Source organism: Ranitomeya variabilis, chromosome 1 (genome assembly GCF_051348905.1).
Source record: "Ranitomeya variabilis isolate aRanVar5 chromosome 1, aRanVar5.hap1, whole genome shotgun sequence".
Lineage (NCBI taxonomy): Eukaryota > Metazoa > Chordata > Amphibia > Anura > Dendrobatidae > Ranitomeya > Ranitomeya variabilis.
In genome coordinates, this window is record NC_135232.1 from 62684009 (window position 1) to 62709742 (window position 25734).

The 25734-nt window shown below is 39.5% G+C and overlaps 1 protein-coding gene and 1 long non-coding RNA gene across 30 annotated transcripts in view; both read left to right on the forward strand.

The window, feature by feature from the left end:
* The window catches only part of CELF4 (CUGBP Elav-like family member 4), a 1364246-nt gene that overhangs the window by 256684 nt on the left and 1081828 nt on the right, over positions 1–25734 (forward strand). The gene's annotated exons all lie outside the window — the stretch shown is intronic.
* Positions 9399–14075, forward strand: LOC143793712 (uncharacterized). Its single transcript, XR_013220214.1, has 3 exons — positions 9399–12340; positions 12783–13280; positions 13379–14075. It is a non-coding gene; the product is annotated as an uncharacterized LOC143793712 (long non-coding RNA).

A 25734-nucleotide genomic window follows, 5' to 3' on the forward strand; every position in this document is an offset into this window, starting at 1 on the left:
AAAAAAAAGAGATTTCCCTGTCAGCAGAGTGCTCCGACGCACTCACCCTCCCGCAGCTTATACCCTTTTCTGATAGGATTAGCTAAAGCACATGGTTAAATATTTAAAGCCCTTTTCATTATGAGTCAATTTGCAACAAAATCAATATTTAAAACACTTTGAAAGGGAATCTGTCACCAGATTTTTGCTATTCCATCTGACAGCAGCATGATGTAGGGGCAGAGACCCTGATTCCAGCGATGTGTCACTTACTGGACTACTTGCTGCAATTTTTACAAATCACTATTTCCTCTGCTGCTGATCTAGCAGTTCTCTAAATGCTAAGCTTTGTGTAACCCTGCCCACATCACTGATTGGCAGTTTTCTGTTTACATTGTGCATAGGCAGAAAGCGGCCAATCAGTGGATGGACTACCTAACAGCAAGTTTAATAGTCCTCAAGTAAAATTCTCCTGTTGATAAAACAGTGATTTTTAACAAAACTACAGCCAGCAATCCAGTAGCCCAGTAATTGACACATCACTGGAATCAGGGTCCTTGGAAGCGGGGTTATGCAGAGCTTATAAAAATGGAGGACTACATGGAAGCAAGTTTACTAGTTCGCTAATGATAATCTCCTGCTGAGAAATCGGTAATTTTATCAAAACTACAGGAATCAGCCCAATAAGTGATGCAATGCTGGAATCAGGGTCCCTGTCTCTATATTATGCTGTTCCTATATTAGGTGCACAAAACTTTTGGGATGGATTTCCTTTAGAGAAAATCTATCCAGGCGCTTGATCTTGAACTACAAAGCAAAGAAGGAAGGAGCATTTACTCTGCTTTACTACTCAAGAATTACAGAAGGTTTAATAATAAGAGAAAAGGGCTCACCAAGCTGCATAAAAAAACTTTAATTCCAAAATAAGTGCAAGTAACAGGAGAGAATGATATGGTGTAGGACTTGGTGACAGTCCTCATGCGCTCACTTACGTTTTATCTGGCTCAGCTGTGAAATGACTGTTACCCAGTCCTAATAATAAGGTGATATGAGAAGAGAGAATAACTTATGGCACTCACTAGGCAGGACAAAAAAAAACAACTCTATTTATTTACAAAATAAGTTCATATCACGGGAGAGAGTTACATTGTGTAGGACTGGGTAACAGCAGTTTCGCGCTCACTTATGCTTCATCTGGGTCATCCACAAAATGGCTGTTACCAAGTCTTAATAATAAGTTAACATGATAAAAGAGAAGAATGTACGGCACTCACCAAGCTGCAAAAACAATATTTATATATTTATAACTAAGTGCATATCACAGAAGAGAGTTACATGGTGTAGGACTGGGTAACAGCAGTTTCGCGCTCACTTACGCTTCATCTGGTTCATCCACAAAACGGCATTTTGTGGTTCAGCCAGATGAAGCATAAGTGAATGCGAAACGGCTGTTACCTATTCCTACATGCAACGATCTCCCGTGATATTCACTTATTTTGGTAATGCAGTTTTTTATGCAGTTTGGTGAGTGCCGCAAGTTCATCTCTTTCATTAACAAGCTTTGTCTATTACTATTTACTGAGCACCCGGCTGTTTTTCCTCGTAGCCATGGCAGATCTTATTTTCCTAATTGATGTTAGAGTTGGTGCCTAGCCCTTACTTCTATTTCATATAGACCTATTGTTTTATCATAGTAATTCACCGAGATCAAGAATATATATTTTCGCTAAAAATGTGAAAGTATTGAGATTGTTTCAGATTCCATTGGACTCGTTGACTTTAGTAACATTTTGTAATGATTTAATTTGATTTTTTTTCTAAATGGTTAAAACATAATTTTTTAAAAATCTATGAACTGAGTGGGTTTGATGCTTACAGACGTTGACCTTTATACCTTTCTTGTGTGACGTTGACGTAATAGATTTTACATTGGAAAATGTGTCTCGCATGATGCAATTTTTTGGGTCCTGTATGCTGCAGGTTTTATACATATGGCGTTTATTTTCTGAGAGATTATATCGTTATGGTTTGGTGAATTTGCATGTTCTGCATGTTCACGTGAAGGGTCTTCACCTGAAATATTACGTAATACTGTACTTACCGCGGTGTAACCAATGGATATCAAATACTGTCAATAAATCCTATTAGAAGCATCTCCAAGTGCCTTGAGCTCCTTCACTCCATCTTTAGCATCAACATCATGATGAAAGTTACAACATCCAGTGCTCAGAATATCAGAAATGTTCCTTAGGACAAATAAGAATTATTTTAATCCTTCCCTGCAGTGTTACAATACCAGCATACAGGCTTGGACTGGCCCACTGGAGAACAGGAGAATCCTCTGGTGGGCCGCTCTGCTTCACCACCCTCTTGTATGAGCAGTACTTGTCACAATACACTTGACTCACCATATTCAGGCAACGGCGGCATCTTATTCATTTAACCCCTTACTGCCATCGGATGGAATAGTACATCCGATGGCAGTATCCCCCGCTTTAATGTGGGCTCCGGCGGTGAGCCCGCATCAAAGCCAAGACATGTCAGCTGTTTTGAACAGCTATGTGCCTGCAATAGGCGCAGGTGGAATCGCGATTCACCCATGCCTATTAACTAGTTAAATGCCGCTGTCAAACTCTGACAGCAGTATTTAAAAAGTGCTTCTGGCCATCCGGCCAGAAATACGTGCACCGCTGACCCAATCACGTGATCGGAGGTCATCGGTGCATCAACATTACAACCAGAGGTCTCCTCATTGCGGCATCTCGATTTCTCAGCCCCCTGTATGTTTTGCCACTGCTGTTGGGGGAATTTAACGCCAGAAGCTAACCTCAGGAATGGCGGAAGAGGATAGATACTCGCCGTTTAGCATCACGGGACTGGGCAAGAACCCTGTACAATGCAGTGACCATCATTTTGCGAAGAAATCAATACCTTCTTACGAGTTGATGAAACGTGTCGAGGTGGTCTACATGATTGCCAACATATTCAGTGCTTCCCTTCTCTAACCCCTCTAACCCTTGTGTTAGCGCATTATCGAAGACTGGATGAAATTAAGAATCCATGAGAGCCGGAGGGCACTTCCACACCTCGCAGTGTCAATGTATAGAGAACCATTTGGCATAGAGGAAGCGAAATGCTTTATTGAAAGCACCTGGAGCTAAGTTATTACATTTTTAATTTTCTCTTAAATCAAAAAGTATTTACTCCTTTTCCAATTCATTGCGCCTGCAGGCCATTTTCGCCTTCAGATGCTTGTAGTGTATGGCAGCAACAGCTGTCTAGGATCGCAATGGATGTTGTCTCCTGGGTGGGATGTTCATCACACGCTCCCCACATTGGGGTCCTAATCTCCATCATGACGATGCTGTAGGTTTATTGGTGAGAGCAATTATAGTAATAGATCATAAAAGCCTGTTGGGTAATGATTTCCATATATTTCCTATGTCTAGTTGTCATTATGTACCATAAAACTGCATAGAATCCGGAATAGCCAGGGACCCATGCACATGTTATTCTTACATGCATGGTGCCAGCATGTCACATGGAGTCCCTGAGTCCCGGGGGTCCATGGAGTCTAACCCAACGCTTTTAGGGTGGAGCATCTCCATTATACACCTGGTTATATGGATGCAATAGAACGGGCTGTGGGCATCATATGACTTATTGGCCTCAGCATCAATAAAAATACTTCTTTCTTTAAAATAAACCTTTATCACATGTAATCTGAGAGCAGAATGAAGTAGGAACATAGACCCTGACTCCTGCAATGTATCACTTAGTTTCCTTGAATGATGAGCTCTGTATAACTCCGCCCAAAACACTGATTGGCAGCTTATGATGGGGCGTAGTTGGACTAGGAGGCATGAGACACCTAGTCCAGTAGTAATAATTTCCTGCTGATAAAACACTGATTGCATTGAAACAGCAAAACACGGCCCAGTAAGTAACACATCACTGTAATCGGGGTCTCCTCCACTACATTGTGCTGCTCTCAGATTACATAGTACAAATCGGCTGACAGATTCCCTTGAAATTGTTTTATTATATTTCAGAGATATTCATTTGCTCATGTGCCCCCATAAAGTTTCTGATGACAGATATCAGAAAGCAAAATGAAAAATCACCATGGGTCTTACTTAATGAAGATAATCTCGCCCCCAAAGCATAAATCACCGAGGGGTTATTGTGAGTTCTGTTAGTGATCGCGGCTTGTCCCTGTCTGTCTGCCTGGCGGAGGATGTAGAACAAGCTGCAGACAGCCGGCGTGACATCACCAGCGCTCTCAGCCAGGACTTCATTTCTATCACTTGCATTGAATTACAATGTTCCCCATGGGATGTGCTGGGGTTAAGGTTGTAGGAAATCAGAAAGACAAACTGATACATTTCCTATTCAAATAAATTCCTTGGGAGACATGGTGGCTCAGTGGTTAACACGACGCTACTGTGGCTATGGGTTTACTTAAAGATTGCATGTTCTTTTCATAATCACTTAGCTATCCCAACAGTTGCTTAAAAAGATGGCTTCTCTCTTTAGAAAATAAACCATATCATTTTATGGGAGTCAGAGCTCAGTTTTTTCTTATAAAGAGCTCCTTCTTTGTGTCACACATTCATAGAGTAATGTGATAAAATATGGCCTGCCAACAGCCACCACTAGGGGGAGCTCACAACAAACAGATTTATTCAGCTCCCATTAATCTCAAGTGAGCTCCCTCTAGTGGTAGCTTCAGGTAGCTATAATTTTGTGATTCAACAAAATAGGATTTTTTTTGTATTTTTGACAAGTTATGTCTGATAGATAAAGCTTTCAATTCTGGAACCGCCAACTATCTCCACAATGGAGCCTTATCTTACACTGTCAGAAATGAAGAAGTGGCTGTGGATGCACATTTTTCTCCATTTACTTCTATTAATGCACTCTACTCTTCAATAACTGTGTGAAGGAAAGAAGGACATTGGGAGGTTTTTATCAGAAAAATTAAAGTCTGGTCCATGTAAAAAGAGTATGAAATTAGTCAGCATTTTTTTGCCTGAAAATAAGTGTTGTGCCATTATTATTATTATTATTTCTTCTGTATTTTTATGAATACATTGATAAAAAAAAATATTCCTGAAATTAAAGGGATGTTCAAACCGGGGAGGGATATGCCCCCAACTGGTAACACCCAATTGTCAATTTATAAAAAATAAATATTTATAAATAATAAATAAATCGCATATAAACAAGAGAAGTAACAGAAGAACAGTACGAGACATAAAAATAAGAAAAGATGCTGAAGAATGGATATTTCATAAAAATAGAAACATTTCCAAAAGTAGATTTTTTAAAAGGACTGATATAAGGACTTTTCAGTATAGAAATCAACAAAATGAGGATCGGAAGGCTAGAAAAGGAAACTATTGTATTCATTGATTTTATTGACTGATAAGGGGTAATCGATTTTTTTTTTAAGTTAAAAAAATCCCAGGGTTGGAAAATCCATTGTCTGGGAATAGAGAAGGCTCCAACGAGGTCAACACTTTTTTTTCCCTTTAAATTAGCAGGTCATAACTCATTAGCAACTAATGGTGGTTCACATACATCACATTCCAGATTGTACACAATGAAGATGTTAATTAGCAGACAGGAACTGGAATAGACATCTGAAAGAGCGCCAACCCGGGACATGAGGGAATATGGGTGAGACTTTAAGAAAAGGAAATTTGCCAGAATGTTTGAAAGTGCTGAATAAGAGACAACTTGTTTCAGAGAAGTAGAAACAATAAGCACTAACAAAGGTGGAGAGGCCACACAGAAAGTAAGACCTTTCATTTATCAAAGTATTCTAGAACATGTATAACGCTAATCCTGTAACATATTCCCTACAATCAATGGGGTGACCTGACATCCATAGTGATGTTCCCTTCCAAATTGGCATGAAGTACTTAAATTAAAGGGAATCTGTCAGCAGGTTTGTGCTATGTAATTTGAGGACACCATGAGGTAGGGGCTGAGACACTGATTTCAGTGATGTATCACTTATTAGGCTGTGTGCTTTTATTTTCATACAACAAGTGTTTTATCACCAAGAAATTATCACTAGACCAACTCCGCCCCCGACACTGATTAGCAGCTCACTGTCAACAGATGATGTACACAGAAAGCTGTGCTGTGGGCGGGGTTAGCTTTCTGAGCTCTGTTACGTGCCACATCTAAAAACTCTGATTGCGTCACAACTGCTGCCTCCAGAAAGCTAATTGATATATCGTTGGAATCGGGGTCTCTTTCTCTACATTATGCTGTTCTCAGATGAGGCAGCAAAAAACTGCTGACAGATTCCCTTTAATTCTGTTCATGGACATGTTACATTATGTCATCATAACGTCACACTATTTTTTTCCTACAACTCAATTTTTCAAATAGATTTCATTATAAATTTTGCACTGTTTGGCTTCTACAGCATCTATGCATCACTGTACATGGCTGGCTGCATAATACATTAACTGAGAAATGATAAGGGAGCTCACTTTAGAAACTGATTTATAACTAAATCAATTTTGATGCATGTATACCGCATAGAGGAATTTGTAGGAAGTATAAAAGTAAGAGTTACAAACTATGCTCCCTGATGGACTCTCTGTTGTCTCATTCTACAGCCAGCTATGTACAGCAATTAGTGTTGAGCATTCCGATACCGCAAGTATCGGGTATCGGCTGTATATTTTTGTGATATCGGAAATCGGAATCGGAAGTTCCCAGTGTATGGTTCCCAGGGTCTGGAGGAGAGGAGACTCTCCTTCAGGCCCTGGGATCCATATTCATGTAAAAAATAAAGAATTAAAATAAAAAATATGGATATACTCACCCCACCGGCGGCCCCTGGACCTTACCGATGTAACCGGCAGCCTCCCTTCCTAAGAATGAGGAGTTTAGGACCTGCGATGATGTCGCGGCTTGTGATTGGTCGCGTGAGCGGTCACATGAGCGATCACGTGACCAATCACAAGCCGCGACGTCATCGAAGGTCCTAAACTCCTCATTCTTAGAAACGGAGGCTGCCGGTTACATCGGTAAGGTCCAGGGGCTGCCGGAGGGGTGAGTATATCCATATTTTTTATTTTAATTCTTTATTTTTTACATGAATATGGATCCCAGGGCCTCAAGGAGAGTTTCCTCTCCTTCAGACCCTGGGAACCATCCAGGATAGCTTCCGATACTTGTGTCCCATTGACTTGCATTGGTATCGGGTATCGGTATCGGCGATATCCGATATTTTTTGGATATCGGCCCATCCCATCCGATACAGATACCTTTGAGTATCGGAAGGTATCACTCAACACTAACAGCAATACATAAAGGCTTATAGAAAGAAATTTTTCATGAAACCCAATTGCAAAAAATATATGTAGACAAAAGTACATGCATTTCCATAAGATGTCCACAGTTCTATATGTTAAACAAAAAAGATGGAATTCCTTATTTTGCAGACTACCAGGATATATAGATCTTTGCTCAGCGATGGCTCTGCGTTACTATCTATGGAAGTTTCTAAATCCGATTTTGCCACAAAACGTTGCTCTTTTGGGCTTGCGATGAATGGATCCACATTGTCATTATTTTGCATTAAAAATGACAAACGATCATAAGACTTTACCACCAGAAGATCTATTGTCACAGGGAATGTAGGACACGGGGATAAATGGCTAGAGTTAACTTCTTTCTTCCTCAAAAAGTCTGGTGACGGATGAACCCTGGGCCCCCTTGCATGTAGCACTGATGGGGAGAATTTGAAGCTGTCTCTCCAAACTCATAATAATGTCACCGTGGCTTATTTAAGGAAACCAGTGCTTGTCTTCTGATAAATTATAACAGTAGGATACTGTTTTATGGCTCCTGTGTGAGTAGAAGAGTTTAATTTATGACCCCCCTATCTCTGCCTGGTAACACGCAGCAGCATTATCAGACATAGTTCATCACCATAAAAACAGCAAAAGATGGAAGGAAATGAAAGAGCGAGAAAAGGAAAAAAAATTCTCTGGGTCAGAGGTCCCACATCCTCCTTTACATGAGTTTACGAAAGAACAATATAAAACCTTCTTCTCTTGTCACTTTCTAGAGCAAGGCCACTGGCTGACGGCGTTATTAACCCATCAACTAAATTACCTTCAGACCCACGGGAACTTTTTTCTTTTTCATGCATGAATATATTTTTTACAGATGTCCCTTTCTATTTTTTCCATTATTTTTCTCATTTTTTAAATTATACTTTATTCCTATTGTAGCTATTTAATATATATATATATATATATATATATATATATATATATATATATATATATAAAATACCGTAAATATACTATCCAAAAATCATTCCCAAAATGAAAACAAAATTTGGTCTAAGTAGAAAAATAACTGGCTATCTTTTAAAAAATGCAAAAGAGTTGGTAAGGGACGAGCGCCAAAATATCTAAATTACTTGCAGATCGAGAAATGTAACGTTTAGACGTGATAGACCCACAATCCATAGATCTTCATAGTGAAATTACTTGCAGATTGAGAAATGTAATGTTTAAAAGCAAAAGACCAATAATAATCCATAGATCTTCAGATTGAAATTACTTGTAGATTGAGAAATGTAATGTGTAAAAGCAAACAGATGAATAATCTATATATCTTCATAGTGAAATTACTTGTGTGGCGCCCTAGGGTCCTGGTCGTCACAGTGGTATTGCTTTCCCCTCGGGGAGAGGTGATGCTATGTTTGGAGGCAAGAAAGGATAGCTGCATCCAGGTATCACAAACATGCAATACATTCACACTCCAGGCCACCAGGGGGGAGCTTCTGCTCCTATTTATAAGGTCACTCCCTATAGATATATAACTGGTAGTCTGTAGGGAAAGTTAGTGAGTTGCTGGCTGAACTCAGCTCAGTTAGTTCCAGACCAGAATCTGAGGAGGACAGAAGGTTAACAGAACTGTGCATGCCCTCAGAGCTGCAGCTCCCAGAAAGAGACATTGAAAGGCAGAATTGCATTGCAGCGAGCATGAAGGAAGTCGAAGCAAAGGAGAGCAAAGGAGAGGATACCAGAAGGGGACCAGCCCCACTCAGGCTGCCTCCCACTGAGGCGCAGAATCCCGGTAGCTAGAATACCGAGGGAGTAAGGACCTCTATGCCTTATTTCAGAGACCGGCAGGACAGCTAATTGCAGGTTACCTGTCTGCACCTACACCCAGGAGGCACGGTGACACCTATAGAGCCGGGTTATCTAAGAGACCCTATAAACAGGCTCAAGTCACCAGTCATATGGGTTTTGTCCTATCCTATTGGCATTGGCATGCGATTAGGGATCAGCTGATGCCGCACAGTCGGAAGAAAGCGGAGGGAGATGAGTGAGAGGCTTAGATATGCACTGTGCATGCCCAGGAATCCCAGCCCTGCAGTGAGAATAAATCAGAAGACACTGCGGGCGGGATCTCGGGCAGTGCTGCCACACAGGCACAGTCAGCTAGACTGCAAATGAGGACATAGAACGGGCAGCGCTCACTGGGCATGCCCAAGGCACGAGAAAAGAGTGCAGGCGCCGGCTCATTTGAAAACAGCACTGAGGAGGCGGCGCCCGGCGCCAAGAGGACATGAGTGACAGCGGTGCTGCATTTGCAGCAGGGTGGGAAGACCTGCCTCCAGGACTGATTCAAGGTATTTGGGACAAATTATAAAATGGATGATTTCTGAAGTTACAGCACCAATAACTAAAAGAGCCACCTTGTCAGAATGCAGCATTAGTGCTGCACAAGGTGGCTCTTTTAGTTACAAACACCTGGGGGGGGTGACAGGGTCCCTTTAACAAATAACATACAGTTAATAATAATAAAAGAGGTAACAAATTAGAAAATACCCTGAGGGAAAAAAATAATAAATTCAAAAACTGATGAATTTGCCTCTCCTATGTTTTTTTAAATGTTTGTCATATCAATTCATAAGAAAATTGACACTAGTAGAAACTAGTAGAGGAAAGTTTTGGTACTACAACAGGGGCACTGTTCGTAGTCACCAAGCAGCTTTAAAAATTGCTCCTTCAAACAGACTTAGTGCTATCCATTCGGTTTACCAGATCCCAGAGTTTGCCCTAGCCTTTACTCTTTAACCCCAGTACAGAGATCGGAACTTAGACAGTGACCTCTTGGGCTGGGACCACTGGGTTGGCTGCTGTCCGGTGATGCAGGCTGGCAGGAATTGTCAGGAAGTCACAACAACATCAGTAGGGAGGACAACTTACAAAAACATCTTGCAAAAGAATGTTCGGTAAACGAACTGAGGTCAAAAACAGGAAAATCCAGGCGATGAATTGTGGGTGTGTGAAACCAAGACGCAGAACTACATCTGGCAGCTTCCATCAGGAGCTTGGAGGTTTAATAGGATGTGGTGCTGTCCAAGATGCCAAGGTAGGGAACTGATACCTACATCTGACAACATGAACACTTGTAATGTCAGACTAGAAGGCTCTATAGGTCCCAGCCAACAAAGTCAGTTCCAATGTCACCCCGATGAGAAAGAATACAGTTCCCAAAGCAGGTGGGACGGGTTCCTCTTTCACTTTATGAATCTTGGTGACAATGCAGATGGCAGACTCGATTGTTGTCCGCAAAATGTCAATGGGTATATGAACAACTATGGCTGAAAGTTGTGAGGCTGGAAATCGGTGGGTAAAAATCTGAGTTGTCAATGGTTCAGAGATGAGCAGGAGACTGAAATGTGGTTTATTCGTCATCGCATTTCGAGATAAACATACTTGTTCATCAGAAGAAACCACATTGATCCAACGACCATGGCTGGGCTTCCTCTCACCAAAGACCCCATGGCAGGTCTTACTCCATTTTATAATAGCAATCATATGTAACTTTATTAATCCATATTGAGATGTCAAAACTCTTAAACTCCGGCCAGGCTTGGGGTATATCGATCAGATAGAGTAAACTTTCTTCAGTCTCCTCAACACATTACCGCACAAAAGAAAACCTTATCGATGTGATTTTTCTTTCCACACCAGCTCATATGCTGGTTAGTACCGCGCGGTGATTACCCGGCATTAAGTACTAAATTGCATGTGTTTAGTCCAGTCGCTCTAGCTGGAGTAGGATATTGTGGCAGTACAGGCATTTTTTGGGTAGGATTGCAGAATTTTGGTATATCTAGCCATCTGACCGGGATGGTGATCATGGTGCTTTATCGATCCCATTTGTGATGGGCGCCCATACATCCAGATGTCCAGTGTCTGCTCGATGCTCCTCATCTCCATACAACGATGCACCTAAATGATGAAGCGTATTAGCCGCTTAATAATTTATAGAAAATCTTTGATGTTGTGGTAATTATATCATACAGTAGGTCACATATCAAAGGTAATTTATCTGAACAGCTGCGATGGTTTCTAAGAAACAATCAATATCGCTGTTCATGGTTGTGATTTCACAAACTGGTATACCAGATTAAAAAAAAAAAGCCTCTAAACCGTTCTGTAGGCGCAGGGGAAATCAAAAAGTCATAGGGAAGAAAAATCAGTCTTAATTAACCCTGATGACGATTATCTCCATTAATCCCTTTGTTAGATTCTTTATAGAAGAAGACCCAGCATATTTATGTTTTCCTTCTGAGAAGATGACCAAATGGCTGAGGGTCGTATGGACAGTGATAGGATTCTAGAATGAATCTACATAGAAAGTTATTCTCTTTTTTTAAAGTAAATTATATGAGTTATTTTGTGCTAATTCTGAGTGAGGATTTTAGTCTCGAGCTCATTAATAAGCCTTCATGCTGCAGAGCTGAAATCATACAACTCTCTGCTTTTTACTGTCAGCACTGAGCTTATAGAGAGGGTTGTCTTTACACCAAGTTCTGTATAGTCATTTACTGCATTTTAGGTGCTCATGTTCAATACATTTTTTGACAACTTCCAATAATAATTAGCAAAAGTCTGAGTACAGCTCTGGAGAATAATGCTTGCTGCAAATTAGAAATAGTACAATATAAACTGTGAACACTGTAATTCCACTAACAGAATAGTGAGTGCAGCTCTGGACTATAATACAATATGTAACTCAGGATCAGTAATGTAATGTATGTACACAGTGACTGCACCAGCAGAATAGTGACTGCAGCTCTGCAGTATAAAACAGGATGTAACTCAGGATCAGTAATGTAATGTATGTACACAGTGACTGCATCAGCAGAATAGTGAGTGCAGCTCTGGAGTATAATACAGGATGTATCTCCGGATCAGTATAGGTTCAGTAATGTAATGTATGTACGCAGTGACTGCACCAGCAGAATAGTGAGTGCTGCTCTGTGGTAAAATACAGGATGTAACTCAGGATCAGTAATGTAATGTATGTACGCAGTGACTGCACCAGCAGAATAGTGAGTGCAGCTCTGCAGAACAATATAGGATGTAACTCAGGATCAGTACAGGATCAGTAATGTAATATATGTACACAGTGACTTCACCAGCAGAATAGTGAGTGCAACTCTGGGGTATAATACAGGATGTAACTCAGGATCAGTAATGTAATGTATGTACGCAGTGACTGCACCAGCAGAATAGTGAGTGCTGCTCTGGGGTAAAATACAGGATGTAACTCAGGATCAGTAATGTAATGTATGTACGCAGTGACTGCACCAGCAGAATAGTGAGTGCAGCTCTGCAGAACAATATAGGATGTAACTCAGGATCAGTACAGGATCAGTAATGTAATATATGTACACAGTGACTTCACCAGCAGAATAGTGAGTGCAACTCTGGGGTATAATACAGGATGTAACTCAGGATCAGTAATGTAATGTATGTACGCAGTGACTGCACCAGCAGAATAGTGAGTGCAGCTCTGCAGAACAATATAGGATGTAACTCAGGATCAGTACAGGATCAGTAATGTAATATATGTACACAGTGACTTCACCAGCAGAATAGTGAGTGCAACTCTGGGGTATAATACAGGATGTAACTCAGGATCAGTAATGTAATGTATGTACGCAGTGACTGCACCAGCAGAATAGTGAGTGCTGCTCTGGGGTAAAATACAGGATGTAACTCAGGATCAGTAATGTAATGTATGTACGCAGTGACTGCACCAGCAGAATAGTGAGTGCAGCTCTGCAGAACAATATAGGATGTAACTCAGGATCAGTACAGGATCAGTAATGTAATATATGTACACAGTGACTTCACCAGCAGAATAGTGAGTGCAACTCTGGGGTATAATACAGGATGTAACTCAGGATCAGTAATGTAATGTATGTACACAGTGACTGCACCAGCAGAATAGTGAATGCAGCTCTGGAGTGTAATACAGGATATAACTCAGGATTAGTAGAGGATCAGTAATGTAATGTATGTACACAGTGACTGCTCCAGCAGAATAGTGAGTGCAGCTCTGGAGTATAACTTAAGCTGTAACTTAGCTCAAGTTGAATATACAGTATTGTGTTTACAAAGTCATTGTGTTGAATATTGTAGAATGGAAGGGATAACCATCCAAATATGAGTGAATAATGGGAAATACGGCTGGTGATTTGGCGAAACCCATAACTAAAATGGATGGGATAAAGTATAATGATTTGAGCATGCCTAGGCTTCTGTTACTCGGGTGCATATTATGATGTGACCATATATATAAACTCTCCTGTAAACGTGTCCTTCCCAGGTACAGGAACCTCTGCATCTTACGGACTCTTATCCTATTATACGACCTCTATAAGCGCGAGGGTATCGGGGAAGGAGACATCTGAAGGAGTTCAGCTCTGAAAGCTTACAACCATTTTTAATGTGTTTGCTTGTTGGTTCCATAGAGTACATTACTCTGAAAGTCAGAGGAACAAGAGTAGTGAGATATCGGTTCCAGCAGCCACTTATTTTCCTTCAATGGATCATTACATTTGGCTCCATTTCCTCATTCATGTGATAAATGGAGATTGTAAGTGGCACATTAAAGTCATGACTAAGAGACGATAAGTGTATCTATATATGACAGTGACAGAATCATTGGTGAGGAATCTGCATAGCGCTGGGAACTCACTGCTCCACATCTGCAGGATTCTTTACGCTTTATATAACCTAAGCAAAAAAAAAAAAGTATAGCGTAAATATACAAAATTTAAAATATTATACAAAATATAAAGTCTAAAAATCAGCAATGTCTGCCAGGACCAAACTTTCCTATTGTTTCCAGGGCACTGTTTCATATGGATCATCGTCTCCACGTAACTGGGAATAAATGAAATTTAGAAAATACAATTACACTGTGTTATAGTACAGTCAGTGGGATTAAAAAGCCAGATCCGGGCTATAATACACAGAGCTAAAATGGACGAATATCGTCTCTGCTGAAGTTCAGCTTGAAGGGTAATGCTGAGAAATGATCCTGGACTGTCAGGATTCATGATTTTATTTCCTTGGTGACAAATAAAGATCATATAAAGGATGATTACTGAATTATTAATATTATATGTCGGCTTCTGCTGCTTCCAATAATGTCAGATATTTTTAGACGTTTTTCAGCATTTATATTATACTTACATATAAGGATATAACATTCATTATTTAACATAATAATGATATTTATTATTATTGCGGTAGCATAAATAATTAGACATATATTCATTTAATTGACATTACTCTGATATACAAACGTATTACTAATGACGATAATATTGAAGATCTGAATAACCAGAATGACAGTCATTAATTTTACATCATTGGTGGAAGCACAAGTAGTAGTAGAAGTAGTATCAATAGTAATAGAAGTATTAGTAGTAGTATCAATAGTAATAGAATAAGTAGCTGTGTCAATAGTGATAGAAGTGGTAGTAGTATCAATAGTAATAGAAGTATTAGTAGTATCAATAGTAATAGAAGTAGTAGTATCAATAGTAATAGAAGTAGTAGTATCAATAGTAATGGAAGTAGTAGTAGTATCAATAGTAATAGAAGTAGTAGTATCAATAGTAATGGAAGTAGTAGTATCAATAGTAAGAGAAGTAGTGGTAGTATCAATAGTAATAGAAGTATTAGTAGTATCAATAGTAATAGAATAAGTAGCTGTGTCAATAGTGATAGAAGTGGTAGTAGTATCAATAGTAATAGAAGTATTAGTAGTATCAATAGTAATAGAAGTATTAGTAGTATCAATAGTAATAGAAGTAGTAGTAGTATCAATAGTAATAGAAGTAGTAGTATCAATAGTAAGAGAAGTATTAGTAGTAGTATCAATAGTAATAGAATAAGTAGCTGTGTCAATAGTGATAGAAGTGGTAGTAGTATCAATAGTAATAGAAGTATTAGTAGTATCAATAGTAATAGAAGTAGTAGTATCAATAGTAATGGAAGTAGTAGTATCAATAGTAAGAGAAGTAGTGGTAGTATCAATAGTAATAGAAGTAGTAGTATCAATAGTAAGAGAAGTATTAGTAGTAGTATCAATAGTAATAGAAGTATTAGTAGTATCAATAGTAATAGAAGTAGTAGTATCAATAGTAATGGAAGTAGTAGTATCAATAGTAAGAGAAGTAGTGGTAGTATCAATAGTAGTAGTAGAAGTAGTATCAATAGTAAGAGAAGTATTAGTAGTAGTATCAATAGTGATAGAAGTATTAGTAGTATCAATAGTAAAAGAATAAGTTGCTGTATCAATAGTAATAGAAGTAGTAGTAGTATCAATAGTAATAGAAGTAGTGGTAGTAGAAATATCAATAGTAATAGTAATAGTAGTAGTATCAATAGCAATGCAAGAAGATGTAGTAGTGGTAGTAGTAGCAGCATACATTGTAATAGAAGTAGTTATATCAATAGCGATAGAAGTAGTAGCTAGTGTTGAGCATTCCGATACCACAAGTATCGGGTATCGGCCAATACTTGCGGTATCGGAATTCCGATACCGAGTTCCGATACTTTTGTGGTATCGGGAATCGGTATCGGAACCATATTCATGTGTAAAATAAAGAATTAAAATAAAAAATATGGATATACTCACCTCTCCTGTGGCCCCTGGATCTTACCGCTGTAACCGGGAGCCTTTGTTCCTAAGAATGAGCGCGTGAAGGGCCTTCGATGATGTCGCGGCTTCTGATTGGTCACGTGACCGCTCATGTGACCGCTCACGCGACCAATCAGAAGCCGTGACGTCAGCCGCGACGTCATCGAAGGTCCTTCACGGGCTCATTCTTAGGAACAAAGGCTCCCGGTTACAGCGGTAAGATCCAGGGGCCACTGGAGGGGTGAGTATATCCATATTTTTTATTTTAATTCTTTATTTTACACATGAATATGGATCCCAGGGCCTGAAGGACAGTTTCCTCTCCTTCAGACCCTGGGAACCATTCCGATACTTTGCGTCCCATTGAAATGCATTGGTATCGGGTATCGGTATCGGCGATATCCGATATTTTTCGGGTATCGGCCGATACTATCCGATACCGATACTTTCAAGTATCGGACTGTATCGCTCAACACTAGTAGTAGCACTAGTGTCAATAGTAATGGAACGAGGAGTAGTAGTATTAGGAATAATAGAAGTAGTAGTAGTGCTAATAGTAATGGAAGAAGTAGTGGTAGTACCAATAATAATAGAAGTAGTAGCACTAGCGTCAATAGTAATGGAACAAGGAGTAGTAGTAGTAATAATAATAGAAGTAGTAGTGTCAATAGTATTGGAAGAAGTAGTGATAGTATTAATAATAATAGAAGTAGTAGTAGTGTCAATAGTAATGGAAGAAGTAATATTATAAATAGTAAATACCAACAAAGACTGAGCAAAAAATAAGAGAACATACGAGAGACACACTCTATGAAAAAATTATAGAACAAACATAAGGAAAGGAAGAGCGCCAATAAGATCTCATAAAATAAACATTTTATTAATATATTTTAAAAGGTTTGTATAAATATTAGAAAAAATATATCAAACAAACAGAATACTCTTGTGAAGCGGTGCCCAAGTACATATGCAATGTATATCACATTTTAGTATTTTAGAGAAAGTGCAAAAAAGGTTAAAACCCTACCCTAAATACCCTTAGTCATAAAGCATAATGCTGTGACTGGTCTTAATAAGAGAAAATTAATGAATACCTACATAGAGATAGTATGTCAATGTAAAGGGGGTAAGGTACATTATGCTCTGGCCCACAAGCCCCAATGCACGTTTCACCCAAGGCTTTGTCAGGAGAAACATCAACAGCAGTACGAGGAGGAACACTGATAAACTGTGAATCAGTCTAGATGAGTGGAGATTCATCAGCAGGGAGGAGGGACACTGAGGAGCTGTCAATCAGGCTAGGTGAATGGAGATTTATTAACAGCAGCAGGGAGGAGGGCACTGAGGAACTGTCAATCAGGCTAGCTAAATGGAGATTTATCAGCAGCAGCGAGGAGCAGGGTCACTGAGGAGCTGTCAATCAGGCTAGCTGAATGGAGATTTATCAGCAGCAGTGAGGAGCAGGGTCACTAAGGAGCTGTCAGTCAAGCTACGTGAATGGAGATTTATCAGCAGCAGCAGGGAGGAGGGACACTAAGGAACTCTCAATCAGGCTAGCTGAATGGAGATTTATCAGCAGCAGCAGGGAGGAGGGACACTGAGGAACTGTCAATCAAGCTATGTGAATGGAGATTTATCAGCAGCAGCGAGGAGCAGGGTCACTGAGGAGCTGTCAATCAAGCTACGTGAATGGAGATTTATCAGCAGCAGCAGGGAGGAGGGACACTGAGGAACTGTCAATCAAGCTACGTGAATGGAGATTTATCAGCAGCAGCCAGGAGCAGAGTCACTGAGGAGCTGTCAATCAGGCTAGGTGAATGGAGATTTATCAGCAGCAGGGAGGAGGGACACTGAGGAGCTGTCAATCAAGCTACGTGAATGGAGATTTATCAGCAGCAGCCAGGAGCAGAGTCACTGAGGAGCTGTCAATCAGGCTAGGTGAATGGAGATTTATCAGCAGCAGGGAGGAGGGTCACTGAGGAGCTGTCAATCAGGCTTGGTGGGGAGAGCTCGAATAAAACAGAAATTTTTGCCATTCTGACATGGATTTTAAGCATCAGTGCAAGATATATAAAGTTACGTATGTAACGTGGAATCTGATGACATAGACTTCTAAGGAAAAAATTCCCGATAACAAGGAGAAAGAACATGGATGACAACTGGACATTACAATGGCCTTAAATCGTTGCATCAAGGCTTTATTTTAGTCCATATTTTAGCTTAATGCTCTTGAGCAATTTGTTTACTGTGCCGTTGCAATGTTTCATACATACTTGCCCCCTAAACTGATGTACGACTCCCTCGGCCTACTTTAATATGTATAGGCTCCGAAGCATTTAAAATGCTAAAACATTCAATGATTAATGCTATTGAGATTTCACTATCTACCTGTCAACGTATTTTTCCTCTGTCTGGTACAATGCGCTGTGCATAATCATTGCCATTAATCAGATGGAAACTTTCAGTAAAACACACTCTACTTCCCTGTTATCAGCCCCAGAAATCCGTGACTAACATAATACCCCTTGGAAATAAAACCCATACTAGTCTGTGCCTTGTAGAGATTTCACTGTAAATCAAAGTTTATTAAGCAGTGACAGACAGGCGCTGTTCCATTGATTAAAACAGCCTCGCGAACACACAGTCTGCTTTTTCCATGCCCTTTAAGTTTTGAAAGGGAACACATGTTTAATTGTTCCCAAGGGACGAGCCAGCGCTTTATCTCATTATAAATACAGTGCACATGAAACTACAACACACCTGAGATGCTAAGAAATGTATTGGAGTTGCATATTCACAATCTCTCAAGGGCATCTCTACCGAAAGGCCTTGAATTCAGATAAAGAACTCCCGCCTGCCAGTCGGCCAGAAGGTCAGAGGTTTGGCTTTTACTTTAGAAGAAGACAGCATTCCCTTTTCTCTCTCACCCCATGCAGCTTGACATTACAGGTCTGTTCGGCAAATGAGAAGAAACACCTGCCTGCCATCTGCTTGGTAAACATTACAAATGCGCTTGGCCCGACGCTTCCACCTCTGGAGCACGATATCTGAGGAGGTCAAGCAATTTCGAGAACTTAAGCTGATGCCCACCAGCCAGTTTCCATCTCCTGCTTTGCCATCGCACCCCTGCAGAGTGTTTCAGTTTTAAAGTTTTGGACTTTATATGAACTTTTTCCATTATTATCATTATTTATTTTTTACATTTTATTTACATAGTTTCGTAGTACTTCACTCGAGATGGGGGCATGATCACGGCATAAGAATGTTGTCAATGAAAAATTAGCAAATTCTATTTACATATGCTTTTAGTAAATGGTTGAAGCCTTTTTATAGATAGACTAAATCAGTATGATACCACAGAAGAGACACTAAATGTTTGATCTTTTCTGTGGTGAAATACGGATGCAAAATCTGGACAATAAAGAAACAAGACAAAAGGAGAATCAGTGTCTTCAAAATGTGGTGCTGGAGAAGGATGTTAGCAATACCATGGATGACAAGAAAAACAAACTAATCAATTTGGGAACATATAAAGCCAGAGATGTCACTCGAAGCAAGGATCACCATAGAGCTTACCTACTTTGGACACATCATATGAAGGGAGCAATCAATGGAGAACTACATCAAGGTCAGGAGAATAGAAGGAACAAGGCGAAGAGGAAGACCAGAAACTGATAGTATCAATAAAACTGGTGGACCTATCTAGGTTTGCACAAGATCAATCTTCCTAGAATTGGTTCATCCATTAAAGCATCATGGCCAGAGTTCGAGCCAAAAGCCAGTAAAAAAAATTAAACACATTAGAAAAGTGAGCTGTATTTAAACATTTTGGCAAGACGAGACAACACTTTTTAGACTCAACAGATACGTAATGTTGAGGGAAAGAAAGATGGGGCAAGTTGAATTTTAATGCTGATTCCTTTTGTTGTACCAAGTAATACATCACAGTCGGTGGTGTTTGGTGGTGTTCTTTGTTCCATTGACTATTTCTCAATCTATGATTTACTTATGTCCATTCCCTTCCTCAGCACACACTTCTCTTATCACAAGCAATCCTGTCTTGATGTGAATTGACAGGTCACCATCTCCCACAAAATCAACCCTCTCAATTCTTGCGCTGAGATCATTCCTATGGTCTAGTTGGCCGCCTGGTGTCTTGTCCTCATCCACTTCAATTTTAGTCATAAAAAAGAAGGTAGCAAACCATGCGCTAAGTTTAGTTCTGTGATCCGTAAGACCGAGTTTAAGCCATGAGATTCTTCGTCCATTAATTCAAACTTCTGATATTATCCAGGGTAAGAAAAAAGGTTCCTGCATAATTGTGCATCAAGAGAAGCTGATGAGCCTTTTGTCATGTGCGTTGGCAGCGCAAAAGAAAATCCTGCTGGTCTCTTTCATCTATCTATAGGTCTCCAGCCTCCTTACCATTCATTAAACATCTCCCTGAAACTACTGATCTATATTTGACACCTATTATTCCACAGCTCCCTAGGGAAACCACTTCAAATGCTCAACAAAGGCCCCTTCATTGTTAATTCAATTTATGGTTTTTTTTCCCCCTCTCAATGAAAATTCTTTTCTTTCTGACGTGCCATTGAAAGATCAATTTAATTTAAAGTACAACTGTAAAGATGAATAAGTGGGAAATATCCATGCAGGAACGATGCAAATAAATTATAAAGGGCAAATGATGACAAGACTGGGGGTCTCATGAGACAATGATATGATAACAGAGACATGGAATGAATGTATGATGGATGTACTTATTACAAGGTGTCAGGGATAATAATTCCTCCGTACAATTTTACAACTTGTTGTGCTATGTAACATGCATTTACTGTGAAAGAGCGACAATGTGATCTAGCATGTGTGCAATGTAATAAGAATGGTAATTTACGCCTGCATTAGAAGCTATGCCTTTAATTTGGTTTCATGCGGTGAGTCAATGGTCTGCACCTGGTTCCTTTGAAAAAAAAAGATGTATTCAAGATATTTTTAGTCTCTAGAATGTCTCCACACTTGTCGATTTCTCTGATTTGCCAAATTGATGGCCAATGGAATACAATGGGTGAATCAATTTGCCAAGGATCTGCTTACATTTATGAAAAAGAGCCCAAAAAGTTCAAAACAATTAATCTCATGTTTACTTTCAATTGGTTGTTCACTGCTTAATGAATGCATTTCTAATTTCTTACTTTCCAGTGGTGGTAGATCTGTAGATGAAGCCCCCCATATACATTAGACTAATATACCTGCTGATATCGAGATGCTCGGCCAATAGTGTCTATGTATGGATGCTACTGGGCAATTGATTGTTGGAAGTATTAAGGATCTGGCATGACTTGTTTCGGACTGCCAATCCTTTTTATTTCCCGGATGTGCCAGACAGATCTGGTGATGGATCTCTCATGAAGAAAATAGTGATCACTCCTTTGTATGGGAGAGTCAGTTGAGATCGCTGCTAGCCAAATGGTTAGCTGAAGCATAAATTGGCTGACAACCATCTCATGCATGGCGGACTTAAGTTCCAAGATGGTGCTGCTGTCGACATGAAATCCCTGATGGAGAAAAGAGTGCATCTCAGAAACGCGTTGAATTGTGGATTGTATGTGGCTGTTGCTGCACATCTTGAACATTGTGTCGTCACTTTTGGATACCCTCAGCTCCATTTTGGAAAGCCGAGAGACAGCGTGGAAAGGTGTCACCGGCCGGGGGACTTCCCACTAAATATTCCTGGTGGGTATATTGCAAAAATCATTATCACCCAATTGGATATTGAGAAAGCCCCAACTTTATATCAATGTACCAACGTCGAAACATCGGTACATCATAATCAGATCTCTGCATTATTGGGATTAACAGGTTCGTTTAGGTTATATCTATATCAGTTTTCTTGATAGATTCTTGTGTAGTTGGTCGCCATGTGCGGATAGAGTTTTATTTGGATTATATATATCTGGTGGATTCAGATTTTCCATAATGCTGCAGGTTGACTAGTAATAAGAATTTTTATAGGAGTGCCATTTGTGGATGTTTTTGACTCTAACTGGCTTACTGTTGGCCGGTATTTTTCACCAAAATCGTCATCGATTTAATCGACGCATTTTAGGATTCCACTTTTCTAGACACAAAATATTCGGTAAACACAAAACAAGCCTGACTGACGTCATATCTGGTGTCAATGTTCTTTGCTGAATTTTCTACAGAACTGTGATTGATTTTCCCCAATGTCTTTCTTCTTCCATTGTCCTTTTCAAAGTTTTGTTAAGAAGGAACTTAGGAACTTAAAAACGTATTAAACTTAGAAAACAATAATCAAAAATACATTGTTTTCTGCCAAGAAAACTCTATTAAAATTGTACATTTTCAAGTTCAGAACCGTGAGATAACCCTATAATACTATTGAAAATAAGATCACAAGTTTGGCTGTAGATTTAACATTCATACATCGTAATCCCAACGAAGGCCAGAAATCAGAAAACCAGAAAATGTTAGAAATACGCCATCACCATTCACGCTCCTTCTGATGTGGGCCAAGCTTCATGAACGTGCTGACAGTCTATTTTTTATGTCTGGAAATATATGGCTTGTCTCTCCCATTCATCTTCCGTGATTCTTTCGATAGCAGGCTGGATCTTTTGGCTCTCCTCAGCTCACTGAACCCATACACGTTTCTTGCATGCATGACTGTGTCTATTCTATGGAGGTAAAGAAGGAGATTGTAAATTTAGATCTGATTCACTTTGGTAATCCTTATGTATGAGAAAGATGAAAAGAAAACCTGGACTCTGTCGAGCGTCTGCAGAACTACAAATTCCACCCTGCCTTGTAGGCTGTATATATTAATTATGTCATACACTATCTACAACTTATGACTTTTATTATTCTACTGAAACATCTTTTAATGAAAATCTAAGTGATTTTATTATTTGTCTTGCTGAACTTTTCATTTATGAAGAATCATTTGGATATTTCTAATATGGAACAATGCAAAAATTCTATCAAATTACTAATTTATTATGCATTTCTTATATAGCACCATCGTTTTCCCCAGCACTTTACAGAAATCATCATCACTGTCCTAATTTGGGATCACAATCTAGATTCCCTATTAGTATGTCTTTGGATTATGAGAGAAAACCAAAGTACCCAGAGGAAACTCCCGCAAACACGGTGAGAACATACAAACTCTTTGCAGATGTTGTCCTTGGTGGGATTCAAACCCAGGACCTAGCACTGCAAAGGAACAGTGCTAACCACTGAGCCACTACACTTAGATCGGGGCAGATATCTGTGGAGTGACTTTGTTTTCAGAGGTCACCAGAGTAATTAATTCTGAGGTCCATCTATCATCCTCATGTAATACATTAAAATCTAATTTTAATTTGTTATCCACTTCATATGAAATGGTTCCAAGTGGCAAAATCCAAAATTAACTCCAAAATGAGGTTGTCTTCTGCTGGACCTGAACCTTGGGGCCTCATTCTTGTTTCATATAGTGGACCCACTGGAAGATGCTCAGGTTACAGGTGATCCAATCCAGCTATTTCTGTCTATGTGTACTGATTAGTTGGTAGTTGGTTAAAAAGGGTCTTGGTCCTCATTATTTTGCAGAGCCTAGTAAAATGACGGGTGTCGAAATGAAAACCGACTGCAACAGAGAACCGAACTAGATGCCAAACCTGGGCATCTCCAATAGAATTGATAATTTCTGTTTTGTTCCTCTCAATAGAAATACCAAGGTCTAGTCAACTCTTTCTCAAACCTCCCTCAAAATTGGAAAAGGTGATCACATTTTAGCATCAAACCAATCGATCCACCAAGAGCGTGTAGTTTCCAATTGAGTCAAGTCGCATCTATGAGTGGAAATATTTCAAGTGACACAAATATTAACTATTTAGGCAAGTTCTTGACAAATTAAGGATCGAAACTCTAGTGGCAACTATTTGAAGTAGCAATCCTAAAAGTCATTATTGACCCCTTAAAGGGCCTTACGGCATGACATAGGATATATTACTAAACCAGAAACTTCACTTGCAGACACGTGTTTTGGAGTGTTTGCTCCTCGTCAGTGCAAAGCAGTAGATTTGATTTGGCTGGGTGAGAGGCCTCTTACAGGGAGTCTGAGGGGTAAAGTTTCCCGTTGTGGAAAGTGCCAAATCAACGTAGAGAGAGTTATAGGCCAGGCAACGCTCCAATGGGAATTTTAATGTGCAAATATCCTCTTCAGAGAGGAACAAGACTGTAACTTTAGTGCCACCTATAGGAAGTAGCAATCCTAAAAGGCAACATCAACTCTTTAGAGAGCACATGACTATAAATTGCTGCTTCCATCTAACAGGGTTCTAGTCCTCTACTTTGCATATCTAAATTCCAAAGGGAGCATTATTTGGCCTATAAGTTTCCCTACACCACCTTGGCCCTCTCAACAAGAAGAAGCTTTACTCCTAATGACATATTGAATGATATGATGGACATGTCAGATTTTATTATGGACGTTGTTGAAATTGAGGAACCCTTTTCTTATTCCAACCAATGGTCTTCATACCATAGCACTCTTGAATACGTTCCATGCCTTAAAATAATAAGACAAACTCGTCAATTCCTTCCTTTTATGGACCACTTTTACCTTTATTTATATTACTTTTAAGCTCACTATCAGATCCAAAATTTCTTCATATATAATTCGTACATGAGAGTCATCTTCTTGGAGCTTCTAACTAGGCGTAGAATCCATAAATGCAGAGTATCTGCGTCCAACCGACAAATTGTACAGTGACAATATGAAATTGCTATCCTGATCCATTAAAAGATATTGTAAGCAATTAAAAACCTGCGTCCTACAGAAAACGCTAAATGGTGGTGCTTCATTCTTTTCTGTTGTACAAATTGCTGTAGAAAACTCCGTTGATGTGTTCTACACACTCCTGGTACTTCATTGGTGAATTCCTTATTGCTATGTATTATCTATTTTACGGGACATATTACTTTGTGATGCCACTGACGACACAGACAAGTTTAGGCAGCATTGATTAATTAGCTGATTTGCTAAACTCTCCGGCAGCCATTTTTGTTTATTTTTGATCTTGGACATCCCCTTTAACATTTAGAATTATTGGATTCATCGATGAAAAGATCCATGGATGAACTTTCATAGTAGCATGCATTGGTTCCTGGTGTTTTAATGCATTGGCAAAATTAAAGAGCAACTCTAGTCCATCAGGTATATTATACCAAATCAGATGCAAATTGTTTCCGACAGGGAAACGAATATAATGGAATGACTTAGTTTGCAGGGAAAGGTGTAAGAACTCATCAGGCTTGAGATTCACTGTGAATAAGGGTGATTCTTCATTTTTGCATTCATCATCTCAATTTGCAAGAATAATGACTGAAAAGTGATAACTGACAACTCAAAATCGAATGCAGTACCCTTCCCCCACTCCTGCTATAAATGTATTTATTATTTTAACTTCAGAAAACACAATTAGCAGAAAAATATTTAAAAAAATTCTCATCCATGATGCGAACGACATTAGGAAAAATAAATCGCTATATAGTACACTTGTTATTAAAAGGGCCACTTAAAGGGGATCTGTCACCAGGTCTTTGCTACCTCAAATGAGAGCAGCATAATGTAGTAAAAGAGGCCCTGATTCCAGAGATGTATCACTTACATTACTGGGTGCAGCAGTTGTGACACAATTCAGAATTTTAGATGTAGCATGTAGCAGAGCTTAGTAAGCG